At 39.7% G+C, this 18,809-nt stretch overlaps 1 long non-coding RNA gene across 2 annotated transcripts in view; it reads right to left on the bottom strand.

Moving 5' to 3' along the window:
* Positions 1 to 198: 198 nt before the first annotated feature.
* Positions 199 to 18,809, bottom strand: part of LOC147758478 (uncharacterized) — a 32,382-nt gene continuing 13,771 nt past the window's right edge. The window contains exons 1-4 of one of the 2 annotated variants that reach the window (XR_015316446.1): positions 18,152 to 18,333; positions 6,534 to 6,720; positions 1,371 to 1,890; positions 199 to 1,053 (exon numbers count right to left, since the gene is read on the bottom strand). This is a non-coding gene — a long non-coding RNA (uncharacterized LOC147758478). Of the gene's footprint in view, positions 1,054 to 1,370; positions 1,891 to 6,533; positions 6,721 to 18,151; positions 18,334 to 18,809 lie in introns of those variants that run through there. The other variant, XR_015316445.1, reaches the window with a different exon arrangement.

Genomic DNA, 18,809 nt, shown 5'->3' with positions numbered 1-18,809 from the left:
ACAACTCGAAACAAAAAACTGCGGAAAGCTACAAAGTGGAGACAAAAATCAATGCAACGTTTTTAATTTCTCCCCTATCAGAAGACGGTTTTTAATGAATGGTTGTATGCAGATTTTAGCTATGTACAGCTACACATTTGGCGAAAGTAGTAGTTTATTAGAAAATAATAGAAAAAAATGATCGTTCAGTGCTAAAGATAGGCGTTCAATGATTAACTATTATTTTTCAGAGATTAGATTTCTGACGGAATCAGTCACAAACTAGAAAACAACTGTTTCTACAACAACAAAACAAATGTTCGTCAATGGCACAGTTACTCCAAGTTTTACTGGGAGGTTGAAAGCTGTAGAGAAGGCAACTACTCCTTAAGACCGAAACGATAAAAATAGGGCTTGACATAGTTTTCTGTACATTGAGTGAACGACATTTATTGATTGAACAGTAATTGAAATAAGCTTTGGTCTCGTCAGAAAATACTACATAAGGCATTGTTTCTTTTTAAATTTCAGCTGACTACTACTACTAATTCGCTTGATCCTATAGAGTTCTGATGCTGCGGGGAAATGTTTGAATCTCAGAATTAATCTAATCATACAAGGTATAAGACTTATATCTGTAACTATCCCAACGAATTTCTTCTCCTGAACAACGTTATACAGAATGCGCGTTGCATTTACAACAGTTCAATGCGTTAGCCACGCTAAACGTAGCATGGACGCAAATGGAGCTAGAGTTGTTGCACTGCAGGCAGCATATACGAACCTACCAACTTACTTTGCTTTGAATCCTTATGCGGCTTCTAAAGAACGTTAGAGACATTTGTATGTACTTTTTCAAATTTTAATTTTTAGATTTGCAGGTTGAGTTTATAGTGGCCGAAGTGACCCGCAAATCTATTAAAATAAAGCAATAAACTTATTTGTAGTGATCTCTTAGTAGTCGCTACCTTACAGTGGCACTTCCACACAGTTCATCGAATCAAGGCGGTCATCTTCTTTGCCCTTCCCTTCACAGTTTTGGGATATTTTTTCATTGCATGCCCTGTTCTTCACCTGCAACTCAATCGAAACTATCATACATAGGTCATCATAATAGTACATCGGCGGCATCATCGTATTTCAGTTCGGTATACCGATGAGATCATTAGATCTTTTTGCTTTACAAAAATTATAGAATAATTTGTCTTAATATGGTTGTCGACCTTTTACAGACCATTCCTAGCAATTTACGCTGTAACAAATGAGCGTTAATAAAAAAAAAATCTACGAGTTCTAGTTTTTTTTAGGGTAGAATTCCGTTCATTTCTTTTGTCTGTTGATCACGTCTGTCTTCTTCGAGTATATTTAAGCATATATGCGCGCGTACTGACCGAGCATCACAATGAGATCGATCTCGTTTGACTGCATCCAGTGATCGAGTAAACGACGTCCGACGGTTACCCAAAGCGTGGCCGGTAGAAATAAATTCGGTAGATATAGGTAAACGATTGGTATTGGGGGCGCATTGTGAGGACGGACCCTTTGATGGCTGTAGGTGGGAGTGGTAGTAGCAGCAGTTGTGGTCTTAGCCTTGACATCTGGGGTAACTGCGGAGGCGCTATCGGAACCATCAAGGGTATGGTAGCTAGTAGCTGGCTCCCCAGAGCAAGCTTCTCCCTCTCTTGCATTACCACCCCGCAATGGCTGGTGCCGCCAAAGGGCATCATCAGAACGCAATAAACGTGAACTAACCTATTGGGTGCCCCTGAGAAGCGGCAGCAACACAAACTCTCCAACTCCTTCTACTCGATCCCGTCTTCATAGAGGAGTGGTTTTCATTTCGGTCGTCTTCTTCACTTCACGGTTACAGCAGTCGAAGTTACTGCTCCTTCCAGTAGTGGGGTGTGCCACCTGCAGAAGAAGTAAAGCTTTTTTTCAGGTAGCCATGTACCCAAATGAAAAATGAACTTTCACTTATACTTGCACATTGCAGGAAAAATGTGCGACTATCACTAAGGGTCCGACAACACTGTTTTTGTTTGAGAAGAAAGATGTGGTCGAATATTGTTATGTTCAAGCGTATCTTTCTTCGACCCCTATGTATATGTATATATATATGTCAGTTTTTGTTCAGAAAAGAATGGGTCGTCTTAATTTTCGCAGCCCTCGATGATTGCTGAAAATGATCCTTACCGTAAAGGGCCTTTGACAGCGGTCACAAACAAAAGCTTGGAAAGGCCCGACCGCTTAATCACTATAGGAGAGCCAGTGGAAAATAGGGAGATCTCATTTGGCTTATGTCAGGCCATTATGACCGACTGTTTGGGCGTCAGGAGGCTTACGGCAATGTTTTTGCCAAAACAGCTGTATGTCCAGCTGATGAACGGCCATCAAAAGACGCTGTGTAAGGAAAAGCTTTTGGCACTTTTAAAGAGCAAAACTTGCTTGAGCACATCATTACGGGCGACCAAGACGTATGTGTATGGCTACCATGAAAAGGCCAAGACGCAGTCTTTCGAGTATCGGTTCAAAGACAAGGAATGTTGCACGATCCAGGCCCGAAACGAAGGTACTCCTTACGGTATTTTCAACCGTCGGAAATGTTTCCGACCGTTCTTCATGAACTAATGTTATCCTTGCTCCACGGTAATCAAGGAGTACAATCAAAAAGCATAAAGAAGACTCTGCTGATAGTTGAACTGTGGCACAACAAGGCCTGCCTTCTCCGTTACGACGATGTAATGACCACAACGGCACATCCGTGTTTGCGATGTGCGCGTGTGTTGCGAAGGTTCCTTTGAAGGGCAGAACTTAACAATTAAAAATAACTTAATTTTGATTAACTCAATTTGGGACAAATGACGTTTTTGAGCAAAAGCCTATATATGCATCACAAATCAGAGAGTTTGCTTTTTTTTTCTCCCTGAAAATGAATATGTGTAGATTTCTTTTCAAATATACGTAGGGCACTCAAACAAAAGTTTCAGACATATTCAAATCGATCGTCGCCGGGAAGGTTTTCATGGAAAGCTGAGACCCTTGAGCTTCTCTACTTCGGTTATGTGTATTTATTGCACGAGCTAAACTTATACGACCTGTACACTGTAGTACAGTCAGGGAAATCGAATTTTAATAAATATGATCTGACATCGTCCATAAATTCACGTGTATTATAAATTATGTATGTTGACAAAATTAGTACATTAAACGAAAACAAACATAAAATTCTATAATAGATAGGAAATATCTAGAGTGCTCTTGGTAAACATCACTACTATTCGAGCTAAAACGGTTCGCGGTATATCTTGCGCCGTGACAACTAATTTCTTTTAGCTCGTTTAGGAATTAGTTTGATTACGATTAACCGAAATATATAATAATAGAGAATGTTGACTCGTGTGAAAACTTCTTTTTCTCGTGCTTTCGAGATAAAAATCCAGTTCAAAAGTAGTGACCCCTTGCTTCCATAATGCATCATGACCGGGAGCTGGTGTTTGAAGAGTATGAATAAAGACGATGGATCAAGGTACAATCTGAATCACGCTTGAGCACATTATAAATAAACTTCCGGGTCTAGTTGTCTCACATTGCGGTCACACTATAGAATCCACAGTATCATTTTTACCATATTAGAAAACGTCAAAGCATCTACTGTAAAACATATTTTTCGACATTATGCAGTGTTTAGAAAATTTATAATAAGCCAATTTAGCAAATAAGAAGCTATATCAGGCAATTGGCCCGGTTGTATATCACCCAAAAGCAATCTACTAGTCTGTAGGGAAGTTTTCGTTGCATAGAAGTAGTTCGCTTCAGAGCTTACGGCAGGAATAGGTATCAGTACACTCCTGAATAGGGTAAAAAATAAACACAAAGCTTTATGATATGGGGCACTCCGTTATCCCTAAACGTATACGGTCAGATAGGCTGGCATTACGAATACAAATCTGAACCACAACTACACGAGATAACTTAGCCAGTTTGAAGCCTAATATAACTATGCTTCAGGTTTTCTGAGCTAAAAACATTTTTGTAATTTATGTAGAAATAATGTTATCATTTTTTATTAAAACAAAAAAAATTAGTTGATTTTCTCTTAATTGACTTCGCTTTTGCATCCGCTTACTATATAACGCTTACTATATATGAGGGCAATAAGACCCGCTCCCGAAAATAATAGTAATTCTTTTTTGCTTTATAGGAGAAGGGCGAGAGATGTCAGCTTGAAGTCATTACAGAGCTTCTGAGTGGGTGATGAGACCCAAATCGCAATTTCACTGCCAAAGTGGATTCATTTAATACATATGATCCTTGCTAACAATCTGGATTAGTGGCCAAAATAAAAAGCAGGTATCCCCTTAGCCCAGCGATATCTCTAGGCATGTACATTTTAATTTTTCATTTATAAGCGCACTACTTTAGAAGGCTACGTCATCTAGGATGCATCTGAGAGGTATAGGTTGGTTTATTTGGACATAATTCTGAGAATTTGTATACATATTTGTTGGTTTCTTCGTCGTTCAGAACACAGGCATTTAAAATTTTATACTCATATAGAAAGCCTTTTGGTTTTGTACAGGCATGCTCCTTTGAAGATTGTCCTTGTTGGGGTACGCCTTGCCTAAGTGGCCGTAAATATCGTTCGGGTCCTAGTTGCAGACGGTTTACCCTGTTAATCCGCTTTACGTAGGTTTAGGCACATATTGGCATCATCTTATTTTTCTTATCTTGGCCTTTGGTTTTTCAGCTGTAGCGCAGTGATAGATATGGAAATAAAATAAAACTATTCATATGAGCTATTTAGCTGAAGAGTAATCGCAGCGACCTTCTTCCCACCCCACCTCCTGTTATGTATTATCCCTCGCACCCTCTTCCAGATAGCAATGTCCCTTGGGATCAAACAGGGAGACTGCGGTCCTACCAATTGGCATTAAATTGTTTTCTATTCTATTGTGATCCCTTTACTACGTCCTTCGTACAAAGTGCTATTCCGCAGCCTAATGCGATAGTTTTTTGCATTAATAGCCAGTCGTGAGACATGCAGAATAACACTGCTCCAACTAGGTTTTTTCAGCAGGCGTTTTGGCCTAGTCCCACTAATTCTTTCCACTCAAACTGATAGGCCTTTCTGGCTAGACGGGTAAAAGAACAGGATAGACGATAGGTCAGGTCTTTTCTGCAATTGGAAATTGGAAGATCAGTCAAGTTTTACCGGAGATCTGCTCTTTCGTTTAACCAGCAAATTTAAAGGAAAGACCCATTATTACATTTATCGGAGAGCTAGACCAAAAAAGGACAAACAGCACTTGAACACAGCTTAGTAAAATAGCGTAGCAAGATAAGATCTTTTTCACGTTCCACTTGGTTACAGTTTCGTTTTATATGTATCCGAAGGGACATATATACGAGTTTGATTCATTGGTTAATTCTTCTATTATACAAATATAACACATCGGAAAAGGTATTTCTGCCGTTCACTGCCGAGCCTCGATACCGTTTCAAGGTTCTCGGCCTAAGGTAAAGGCTGTTCCAACGCGATCATTTGGATTGAACTAATCGCCTTTGGGTGAGCCTGGAGATTTCATTTCCGCTGGATCCAAGCAATTATACAATTGATTTGTGGCTTATGACCTCAAATCCGCTAGGAATTTCAAGCAAATCAAAAGTAATTTCATACAAAAAAAAAGTTTTCCCGTCGACGAAATTCACATGTTGATAACCCTTTTACTACGGTAAGATACCGTGTACGACATCGTATGCGGGCGACTCATCTGTATCTAGATAAGCTGCATTTCTGTTCTGCACATAAGTTGATTCCAGGCCATAGAACTTAAGGTCTCTTTCGAAACTTAATGTTAGTCAGGTTTTATAGGAATACGATTTTCCATTAGTGATAATGACTACCGTATTGGAGCAATGAATCCAATCAGCAAAACAAAACCTATTTTGTGGTTCGAAGATTTAGCTAACTAATGAGGATAAAAACCAATTTCCAATACAGGCACCTTTAGAGAGATGAGGTTTCTTTATCATGGTACGTTTGGTCAGATGTGGAGAGCCTCTTGCTAGTTCTCTGCCATCTACAGGTACTCATACCCCCTAATACGATCATATTCGAGCGTTCATTAAGAAACCCCGTTGAACAGCTGATTGGAAGTGGCTTTCATGTTACGTAGCTTAAATGTTGCTCGTAGCGATCCTATGATGTTTAGAAACTGTAAATTCGCTTATCGGTTCAGAGATTCTATGAAGCTTTCTCATAATATCCGCGCCAGTCATCTGCATAGATCATTTCAGAACAGCTATGATCTGTTAAAGCTGGTCTGAAACTGAACTAAAGTAACAGTCCTTTCTAGGCAATACCCCGTGTTACGAATTTGACCCGCACATACTCCCCTGGAAGGTTATTCAAATCGTTAAAAAAAAGATACTTTATTTAAAAATTGTACTACACTTAGTAAGACAGACAGAGTGAATGCGCCGATAGTTCAAGTTGTTGCGTATTGGAGGAAGAAACCGTGTACCCTGTTTACTAGCTGCTTGCTAGAACTTACCTGGGTCAAAAATTAGCCCGCGATGGCAGGGTAACAGCCATGTCTAGCACATCGCTTCCTTTTAGAAGATCCAAACAAAAAGAATTAGACTGTGATTGTTAAGTTATTGACTGCCCCTAATGCTTGTACTCTTGTTTTCAATTTAGAAGAAGCACGATCCGAATTTCTCTCAAGGACCAGAGGTGACCTGCAAAAAACAAAGTACGTTTCACATACTATAACTCTCTAATAGTCGGTACTGCTTCATAGTAGAACAATGGCTCTCATAGACAAAGTGGCCTTTGAAGCGAGCTATTTTTGTTGAATTACGTCTAACACTTTGTAAGTAATCGGCATTAATAATTCATCTGCATTTAACTAATGTTAGCTAGCAATGGATCAGTGAAAACTTTTTATGATGCGATCTACGGCTTGTCCATGTTGTAGAACCACTCTTTATTTCTCAGTGTATAAATCAGCTACTCCAAGTTCTCTTCAAAACCAATTTAACATCTAGTCAACTCCTTCGTTGAAAAAACTAGAATCGGTGTACGCAGTATAATTGCATCGTCACTAGTGTAGCATTGGTAAATCTATCTATCTATCTATCTCCATTTCTGATTCACTTATTGATATTTGAGAAGTCTTGCGGAAAATGTCAGAACGATTCTATTTTGCCATCGCTTGGAAATATCTGTCGTGTTCCACAGTATCAGAACTTCTGTCAGGCTCTCCGACAGAAGTTCAATGAGATTCTGATTATTTGGACAGCCACTGTAACGTACTGACGCATCTTCTAATAGACAGACAAAACTGGCAAGATATCTTTGTGTCTTCCGTTGTGTACGGCAATATCTAAGCAATGCCATAAACAAAGATCATAGATTATCGCCTGCTTAGAGAGAATCCATGCTTAAATGTTTGAGGGTGCCGATCAAACGTTTTCTGTTTTCAAGTGGTTTTTAACGAGTGCATCTTTGATCTTTTGGTGCCTTCTAATTTTTAATCTAGTCTTCTAAAAAACATGCGCAAAACTAGAGTAAGATGCTGTGTTGGTTATGTTAACAATAGACGTGATTTTTGTCAGTGACGGTGATTGCTAAAAGATCACCTAAGTTTTAACTAAAATTGCCAAAGGTCTGCGAGCCTTAGTTTCATTTGGCTAAAAAATAGTGCGGTTCATTATTCTGTTTTCCTTGGTCAAATTGAGAAACGCTACCAAATAGATTGTCGTAGTTTATACGTCCTTACGAGCGCTCGACTGCTTCCCTAGAACTAGATGAGATATGCTTCGCTGCCTGTCTGTAGACGTCTTTCTTGTTTTGTAACGGAAAAATATGACCAGACGGAAATGTAGCGTAGAGGGCGCCACTCGAAAAGCGGATACAGTTATCTAGCGTTCTAAATTTTTTTTACGAACCCATTTTACGTTTGTTCTCCATAAATGGAAGTAGCGTTTGATGAATGCAAAACTGAACTCATAGTAATAGAGGTAATAATAGTAGTGCTATTAGGATCGATGTGCATCTTTGACTAGTCAAAATTGGAGAACAAGAAGGACAACTAAAATGCGCCAAGTTCAAAGGTTGCAGCCTTTTATTCAGAGTCTCCACAGACCGCTTTAGAGGGCTCATCAATGGCCTTCTTTTGTTGAGAATCTTAGGGAAAAAGTCAAACTTTTTTTCTTGAAATGCTCAAAAAAATTAATAATGTTAAGTCTGTTCGTATAAATTCCCACTCAGACGGATAATTTCCTAAACACTAACATCAATACTAAAATTCGGCAAGTTCCATAGCGGTTGAAAGAAAGACAAAGGCGTTTCGTGTTTTCGATATGTAAGTTAATCAGCAAACTGAAGTAAAACCTCCGCAAGCAATCGCTCCCTTTGTTCTAAACATTTTCTGTTTATAGAGAAAGAGATACGAACTCAGACCTTAAGAATGAAGATATCACTGAAACATACGCACAGCTTCCTATGTCTAAGCTTCTTGAAAATCGCTGCTCGCTACCCGGTCGCTAGCTAGCCTTTATACGAATCCCGGCAATAGATAGGGCTAAGGCAGAATTTGCGATGTCTAAACATGGCAATGATAACTGTACGTTTCCCAACCCGACCTGAAAGAAATTGCTGGCTTTTCACTTCCTCCTGTATTTTCTTTGTGAAAACAGCGCGTATGAACAATGCGTATGTATGATGGATGTGAAGCTGCGTTTGTGGCCGTTGCCGTTCTAACCCGGTATGTTACGTTTGCGCTACATCAGCCGCTGAGGTTGGCGGCAGCGCCATTTTGAGACTTTTTCAAAAACACTGCCATTAATGGCTTAGATAGAGAAGAGCGGGCAGACTTTGGGAGACCTCAACGCTCTCGTGTTGCAAAAGAAGAGACCTCGACGCAGATACAATTTTCAGGCTAACTATTTGGCTTTATAGTGCGATTTAATGATTATGCCAAATAGAGTTTTAGTTCGACGGTAGTAGTTACTTCTTGAGGGCCTGATTTTGATGGATGAAAATGAATAATTTTTCTTTGAAGGCTGATATATTAGCGGTCACAAAAATGTATGAACGTGATAAACAATATGACAAAGTAGGCATTGAGAGGAGATCACTACCAATACGTGTATGCTACAAAAGTAATGCAAAGGAGAGAAACTAAGCGATAGGTAATTAGTTGTTTGTTTAATTTTTTACGTTAATCTCAGACAAACAAAGACTACCGTTATTTTGCTGGCTTGTTTATATTATATGTTAGCAATTCGTTTCGAATCAGTTATTATGCTCTCAGCTATCACGATATCAATGAAACCGCCGGAGTCGTCACGAACCTTCGTTCAAACGCCGGGTGTTTCTTCTTAAGAGAGTATTTTTTCCCTTTTCTTTCTTTCTTTCTTCTATTATGTTTTATTCTCTTTTTTTAATATTGTTATCAGGCAGTAGATGTATGGAAGAATGTTACTAGTGTAAGATTTTATTTTTAAAAAAGTGTGCAAGAAAGATAACACACCTGCAAGTATCTTTTGATTTAAACGACAATCGATGAAAAGGGCCAAAATTGCACAAACCAATACACTTGAAGAATCATTTTTGCAAACTAGGGAAAATATAAGCGGTAATGTAAGCCCTGCATGTAGCATAGGCTACGAGAATACGTACTGAATGAATTATATAAACCCTATGTGCAAATAACATATACTTTTTTTTTTTTTTCCCACATGTCGAAATGAATGGTAGATGTAAAGCGGCGCGAGGAAATATTGAAGTATTATGACAAAATCATTATGCGGTACAAGCAGCATATATATATATATATAACAATGATACCTTATGCAGAGCCGAACAAATGTATAAGATATGAATTTAATGTGTATCAGACAAGGCTGACTGTGTTCAATGTGATAAGAAAATTTACATTTATCCAGACTAATTATGTGTGCCTCCAAAATTCATGGACAGCTATTCGTAAAGCCATGCGGGAGAAAATGACTTCTCTTAAATGAGCACTTTAACTAGTGCCTCATTCGCTATACCGTCAACGGAAGTCTACGTTTACACAGATCGGTCATAGAAGCCAAGCTGTTCACACATCATCTGAGGAAAAGTTAGAGAATTACTTGGTGTTTTCGCAATTCTCAGTATTGGTTGCCCTGGCAGAACATAGCGACTGTGGACCTAGACGCTCGGTTCTGTTCGCTAACTGAAACAACGGTTATTCCATTTGTCGATATCTTTAACGTGTCTTTATACACACTCTTCTAAACTCTGCATTGCTTTTTATGATGAACTTGCCGAAAAAACTTGTGAGATTGTCAGATTATGAAAATAGGGCCATAGTGATAGTTCATTTACGGAGGCCATTTTGCATCCACGAATGAAGGACTACGCACAAAGCCTTTCAACACAAAGCTAAACTGTTGACGGTATCTTAAACTACTTTCACCACGGAATAGTATTCGAGTACGGGATGGATGGCACAACTTTGCTCTCTGCCCTTGAAACTCAATTAGATTAGAAGCTAGTTGGCTCGTCATACAGTTTGATAAAATGCGCTGATTTTTCAACTTCGGAGCTATCATAAACATTGTTTTTCATGACGCCAAACGATACGCTTTTGCACACTTGATATATATATATCTCGCTGATACGCATCAGCGGAAACTTTAACTTTTCAACTTCGTGTCACGCACTTTACTATATAATCACTTTCATTTCAAAATCGCTATACTAAATAATATTAAAGAATCCAAAATGACGTTTTTTTCTTTTAACCTTTTGTACGACTACACGAAGCTCTACCTTGTAAAGCTCTTTCGACCCAAATAGCCTTGCTTGCATCTTTTCCACCGAGAATTTTTCAAAAAATTTCACCTTTCAGCGCCCATATCCATGAAATAAATATATAGTGCCTGTGGCACGGGAGGACACCAATCTGAATTGATGCATTCAGAGTGAAGCGCATAGTGCCGTTCATACTGATTAAAAGCAGCTCCGGTGAAAAGCAGGACGAAGTCAGCTAAATCAATTGAAGATTAAGTGAGAAGTTTCATGGATATAAATCTGGAGCCTAATTTGGCTATTAAGGTAGTTTGGTTTATTCTAACAGACTTGTTGCGGCACATTTTGTTCTTGACGCTAGGATCATTCGGTGTTTTTGAATACTATACCTATCAGAGAAGGTAAGTTTACGCAAAGCCTATAAATTCAACTTCTATTATCCGAAATTCCGAACTGAGAATCTTCGCTGACTCTACGCACGATGGCCACTATGTATCCCTGAATACGGGCTGAATTAAAGCGGCCTCAGGCATTTAATTCTCAGTCTGCAATATATACATCTATACATATATATATATATATATATATAGATATAGATATATGTATAGAGTACAGCGGCACGATGAAGGTTGTCAGACTGTAAGCTAGATTCTACAGCATATATAAATATAGCCATGCGCCGCTGAGTGCAGGGCTAATCCTGCGGGGAAGATTTAACCTCCGATAGGAATGGAATGTGCTTTGAACTTGGTGTGATATATCTTCGGAATTTTCATATTTCGAACAAGCATCTACCAGCGAGAAGCAAAGTAATTAGTAAGTTACTATATTTATTACCTGATTGAGGAAGTCTCCAAGGATAAATCGGATCACAGCGCGTGAATACAATTTAGAGCCCGATAGAACCGCATCTTGAAAAGTTCACAATGTTTTTTAGCCATATCAATTCAGTAGTTCTCAAAAAAAAACCTAAATAAAATATGTCTATTAGTAGTCGGTAAGATACGAGCCAACTACTACTGAATAGATCCGATTTTCGAACCGACATTTAAATAGTCTGCTGTGGGCAGCTGCAACGAAATTAGAAAACTGAAAAAAAAAGCCTTGCATTTTCGATTTTCTCTTGTCCTTATTTTGGCTATATGTATACCAACACAATACGCCAGACGCTATGGACTATACGGCGGCAGCAACACCGACACTCATAAAGAGCCAGCTTCAATACTGATTAGCTAGCTTTCGTCGGGTATCATTGAGCATTTAATGAGAAAAGTTAGCCCCGTGGGGTGTTTGGGTAAAAGTTCAGTGGAACTGGGATGGCGATAGGAGAACGAAACGAGGAACAGCGACCCTACTCCTGACGCTGACTAGGATCACCACTGCGCAGAGTAAAGTAAAGAGGTTCATGGGTCTGCGTCTGTGCGTGCACATAAGTGCACGAGTGTTACGCAGAACTGGGCCTGGCTAGAGGGATTAGAAGGCCAATTAGAGCCAACGGCAATTAGAAGCAAACCACGACCTGCGTTATATGCACTCCGAGGCTTCTGTTTCGCGCGTAGCGTCAGTAGTGGTCGAGAAGAGCCTGCATTTGTTCCTCCCGGCTGCCTTGCGACGCCATTCCTCTGCCGAGCTGATTGGTACTAGCGGACAGAGACAAGCCGGTAGGTGTGCGCCCAGTTAACCCTTGACAAGAGCTCATTGGGGTATCGCAAATGGTGTATTCATAATGCAAAGGTCCCTTCGCAGATGCTTTTTATCTTGTGTAGAATCAAATATTCAGCAGTGATAAGTAATAACTTGTCAAAGCGAGTTCAATAAAAGTTATCTAAAGTGAAAGAACTATTAGTGCCATATTTATCATTTAGGCGCGTTGTTGTTGTTTATTTTTTTTAAAAATGATGTCAGTTAATATATTTCAGCCTTTATTAGATACAAACGTGATTTATGTATGGTGACGCATACGGAGAGTATTATGAAGGCATGTGGACATAGACGCCGTGTTAGGGTTACTGTAGATGAAATTGAAGAAATTTTACCCTGTGATGATAAAGCATAACATCCAGTTTTCCATAGTGTTGCATCATACTACGACCTATAACTCTATTCATGTGTAGGGAGCTAGCAAAAATATTAACAGATTCAGCGAGTTTTCTATCGGTATTTTATATATGTGATTCATTCATTGGTGTTGATAGTTCACGCATAATACGCGTTCTGTATGCGCATACCACACAATCAACGTTGAACGTATATGAACGACGCAGCTCCGTAATCGGTTAGTTACTATATCAAGCGTTTTACAAGCGTCTATCCAACAAGAAGGTCCGACAAAAAGGGCACCACGCACGAGCGCCACATTTCTTTTATATCAACATCTGCACAGATCACGGTGTTATAATAATAGCAAAAAAAAAGTGTTGACCGCTGTGTCTTTCTGTGAGTCTCCTCGAATTGTGGACTTCCTGATGGCCTTCTAGAACAGCTTCAGCAGCTCTCTGATACCCTTCGCCTTTCCGCTAATTTCTGTTAGCTGTTCAGAGGTAAACGACGATTTATTGCATTCATCACTCGTCTTTCTTGAACAGGCAGAAAACTCCAAGCTTTTCACGGCCGTTTCCACTTGCTGTGGGCAACCCCAGTCATCCCAGATAGTCCGACTTGGCGGGGTATCCATGCAAAAGTAAGCAAGTGGGTGCCTGTTAAAAAAACGCTCCTATTTCTGTTGCTGAGGTTGAAAGTTTCATAGATATTTGCTTCGGATAGTGGCAGAAATCCGATCCTTTAGCCACTTTTCCATTGACACCATCGTGCGTATTAATAAAAAGAAATAAATAAAAAACGACGAAAACGAGCAAAAAATTGAATCGCCGTAGGCTTAAAGGGCTCACTGATTCGTCGATCCGGACTGCACCGAGTATGCCGGCCATCAGAGCATGCAACACATTCGAGAGTCAGCGTCATTACGAAAGACTCACTCATCTGTACAACCACGCCCGAATAACACCACCATTAATATTAGCAGTACATCGTCAAGTGTATCAATTGCAATAATAGTTACGGTAGCTATCCACGTTTTACATAAAGGGAACAAAGGATCCCATCACAGAGCTTCGCTGGCGGCCGACAGAAGTGGACACATGACTAAAAGACCCTTCGGCGTTTCCATAGATATGTGCCTGCACGTTTGGCGTTTATAACCCGTGCAATATATCTTACATTTTGAACAAAAAGTCTGCGCTGTCGTAAAATGCTGCAACGAAGAAAATAGGCTTTCTGTTGTGGGTACCAGCAGGTACGGATTGACGGTCAACTTCGTAGGCTGTCTAGGGAGCAGGTACTTTCGCTGCGAAAAATAAACGAGAAACGTGCAAACGGTTAATGTAAATACGTTGTATCAAGTGAACTGATAAAAGTCCGTAGTCAGAAAAGAAACAAAGCCTGATATTTAGCGATTCTACATGGGCCCGTCCGTTATGAAGCTGTCGACGAATAGTAGGGAACGGGACCTCCTGAGGCATCATAGTAACGTTTTCATTGGAGTAACGAGATATTTTTGCAGCTTCTGCAAAATAATATAACGGTAAAGTAATTTATAGTTCGACTTAAGTATTCCTGTAATGCGTTCAGAGACTGACGAAGTAACTTGAGAATAGTTATTTGTCAACACCGATACGGTGGGTAGACTATATCGGCGAGATATTAAATTAACTTAATCACACTTCTCGTGATTCCACATGGATGAACTCCGGAATACAATATAGACAACAAAACGGGCAGTGGCGCGTCGAGGTTTATTTCTTCTGGTAATAAAAAGTGCTTAATTTTTGTGTGCTATGTCAACAATACCCAATAGGCTTAGATAATTCCGATTGCATTTATTTCCATTGTGGCATCGTGGAACCTTTGACAGTTCATGATGAACATGTACGTATTGAAGCATCTTTGCCCATTATTCCTATCTGTCCAATAGCAGGACAGTCAAAAAAGTAGTACAGAACAGAATATCGGAGAAACAATCTGGCTTGTTCTAGTCAGAAGAGTGAGAACTTCTGCACAAATACGCGTCAATGTACGGACGTATCGGAGGGAACGCCCGATAATTTTGCCATGCGTTCCCGGAATCCTGATATGTTACCTTTTCGTGTTTTAGTCGATCTCCAGTCCAATATGGCAATTACATTCGGATGATTCTTTGGAAAGGTTGATACCTGCTCATTACGGAAAATGCTAGTATTATGAGCATCCAAATGTATGGGAAACTCTTTAGTTACAACATTATTATTCTTCCACTAGCATCATTTTAAGAGAAACAAAGTTCAACGTAGTAAGCAACATCAAGAATACCTTCGCGGAGTACAATGCGACCATAAAAGTATATAATCCTTTACTTCAAATTTTATTACAGCCAGTGTTACAATATTTACATCTTCTATATTCGTTCATATAATGTAACGTTCCACTATAAAAATCAGAGCGGACAAGCAATCCTATTGATGATTCACATACCTGAGATATATTGATACGGAAGAAAACGTCTTCAATAGATTGCATAAGAGTCGATAGCCTCCCTACGCAGCTGCATTCATGCAATGTTGAACTAATAGTTCTTTGATTCTAGAGTATTGGTAGATATTTAAAAACCACAAACTTAAATCAATTGTATAACTTTTTGGCACATTCAGTCAAAGTTATTTAGTTACCGTTCATGTTGAGTAAAGGTCAATGCGACAGAGTTACTATTTAGAGGTTTGTTTTATGCGAACCTTACTTCAGCCATACTCACGTCTTTGTTTTAAAGAAAAATCTAAAAATAGTAAGCGCTAGTTTCTGCAGTAGCTTATTACAGTAGGCTCAATATCTCCACGATGATCTCACGGGCTTGAGGGCGAATTGAAGGGAAGCGTTTTTAAGGACCTTGACGAGATTTGAGGTACAGCTCGACAAGGACATTTAGGTATGAAAGGAGCTGAGTAAAAAATTTGAGACCCGAAATAGGTGCATTTTTAATATTATACCACTAGGGGAAATTAGTAAAGGAACTTGGAGGACACAATTGAATACAAACTTTTACTCAGCCTACGATTTAGTACTTTTATTAAATATACGCAAATTAACAAAAAGCTAAAATTACTTTATCGCATAGTTCAGCTAGCAAATGCATTTCTATTATCTTGAAGTAGTATATATGTGTGTATTTAATACGAAGGTGTGCTAAGGGATTTACCAGCGAGGCTGAATGAAGGTATGGATAATAACTGTGACCGTCCACTCTATCTGACCTGGATCCGCTTTTAGCGGAACCATGCTGTCCTCCTTAAATAAAAAATAGGCTAGTAAACGTGAGAGACAACCATCTCGTAGGGAGTCACCGGAGTTAGGGAGAAGCAAGTGACATTTTGCGGAAGTTATTCTAGCGGAAGTGTTGTGAAGACAAGGATGGAAGCGCATGGAACGGACAATATGACGACGAAGGAGGAGAGCATAACGCGAGGTAGAATAGCTGTGAGAGCCTGGTGCGAACTGTCGAATAGGCTTGTCAATGGTCGGCTGATATCAAACAGAACTGTCGCCTAGATAAGAATACTCGGAGCAGAGACTTGCAAAGGTAGCAGATGCCGGCGGAAGGGTCAGATAAAGGAAAGGCGTGGTAAGGAAGCCGTGTAAGAAATATGGAAAAAAAGCTAGATAGAAAAGAAACGCTGCAAACGAGATGGCGTCACTGCTTCGACCCGGATACGTGCCGCACAGTTTATCTACCGGCAAAAAGTTACAATTCGATGAATCTGTTACGTGTGCCAATATTTTATATGAATGTGAACGTGTGGACGTTGACTAGATAAGTTAAGGATGCGTGCTCGCACAGCCTACGCAAGAGTAAGCGATACGCAATCTACTACAGCGTTGAAAATGATCTAGACTCTAGCTGTTAATAGTTAAAGTCTAGATCTACCCTCCGGAGGCTTCACCGTAATAACTTATTACATTAACTTTAGTCAAGTGACCTACGGATTTTATTCCACGCTTGTTTTGTCATTGGTTATTTAATTTCGTCCATTAATGTTACACAAAGCCTGGCATAAACTTCGGTGTACATCACGAGGTTATTCGGATGCATTTACCCTGTGCCATGTAGCTCTTGTACATCCGTCAGTGAGCTCGTCACACTGCCGTAGCTTCCCTATTACTTCGTACGCGATTAGTCCCATACAACAAAGTTTACAATTACCCATGGTAGTAATCCCATTAGGCTGTAACAATCTTCTAGCGACTCCCCTCATTTCTTCTATGTCGACTGTCTCGTTCTCCTACCGCTATTCAGTCGTTACTATTAGCACTTTCTAGTTTTGGATTATACCCAATTTTACAGACTATTGCAGACTGACATACGTTCGTCCAGTCGTCCTATAGAATATTTTAATAATCCCGTTGGATTTCATTCGTCAATCTAATCTATGTTCTGGGCTATTTGAATAAATAACTAGGCTAAACGGATTTAATTCACTCATTTCTGGCCGTGCACGCAGTCGTATCCAGCCCAGATACAGTACATGTCTTTAGTAGTACCCATTAAATGTAGTTGTTATCTCTGCCGCAATTGTTTTTGGAAAAAATGTTTATCGAAACGCTAAGATGGATCTTTTCTTCCCACTCATTTCACAGATTAACTAAATTAGCATCCTACAAGAAAAAGAAAAACTACTTTTGGCAAAGTATCCATCTACTCGAATAATTTAAACTGTAGCCCCTGATGGCTCATATTTTATTAATCGCCCAACCACTTCGGTGCACGTCACCGCTGGGCAGCGTACGCATTAAAAATCGAAACTTTTGTAGAGGCTGACGACGACGACTTTTATGTTAGAAAGTTGCTTGACCGAGTTCGTGAGCAACTTGTCCAAATGATAGTAATCATGCGCTTTTGGCCAATCGGCTCCATCTACCTGCAAGGGCTGATACAACTATTCTACAGAAGCGATTCGTATCGGCATGGACTTGGCTCTATTGTGGTAAATAGATCGATCTGCGTCGAGTAAACAATTTCGGCTTTCATTTTTCTCAAATATCCCGAAAAAGGTTAAATTTATAGATACTCCTTTCGGCCAAATCAGCTTGCTACGAAAGAAAATATGCGGGGGGTCACGCCACAGTGGGCATTTAGGTTGTAGGCATTTTATAATTATCATCTCTGTTTATGGTAACCGACTTGAGAATCAGCCGTACTCTGTACTCATGTCGAACTTCCTATCTGATGGAAATTATCAACACATTAAGCCGTCAAACTGATCTGAGACTCCGTATACGGCGAGGAAGTTAAGCATATTGTATTGTCTGCTGTATTATAAAGAAATTAACTTGAACACAAACCGTGTATGATGTATTCTTTACTGTTTGCTCGTATCTTCCAGCGTGAACCACTCGACCAGCATCGCTGCCAGGAAGGAGCGATTGATTTGATTATGACCTCTTTTTTCAAACGATATGGTGGCACGTTTCGTGCGATGTCCGCACGGTCCATCAAGGATGTTGTAGGACACGTCGAAATTGCATAGGAGGACCTGAAAAATATTCTCCACCGCAAGGAAAACTAATATAAATGTCAGTAGTCATTACAATCAATTCCAGTGAAGACTTAAAAACTAAAATCGAAAAACTGAGCCCCAAATAGGAATCGCCCAGAGGAGATTAGCTATATATTCGTTAATTACACTGTACTCGTTTGAGCTGTAAATGTCTGATAATGAAAAACGCTATCACGTTCGAACTCGTCGTGTTTAGAAAGTGAGCTACTTTCGTGCTGTGCCACCGACGAATATCTTTGCCTTCCTAGCAGGTCGCTTGCTTTGCCAACTTGGTAGCCATCTAAAAGTACTCCTCATTTCAACAACAGTGTTCATCCTCTCTGAAACTGAGGACATTTTTAAATCTATACGGCTTACACGCATACAGCCACGTTTCACACAACGACGCTCTTTCCATGTATATTCAAGACGCACGCCATGTTCATGCATGGCGTATTTAAGTT

This window comes from Varroa destructor, unplaced genomic scaffold (genome assembly GCF_002443255.2).
Source record: "Varroa destructor unplaced genomic scaffold, Vdes_3.0 BEIS01000001.1, whole genome shotgun sequence".
NCBI classification, from domain to species: domain Eukaryota; kingdom Metazoa; phylum Arthropoda; class Arachnida; order Mesostigmata; family Varroidae; genus Varroa; species Varroa destructor.
This window is presented reverse-complemented; position numbering and strand designations above follow the sequence as displayed.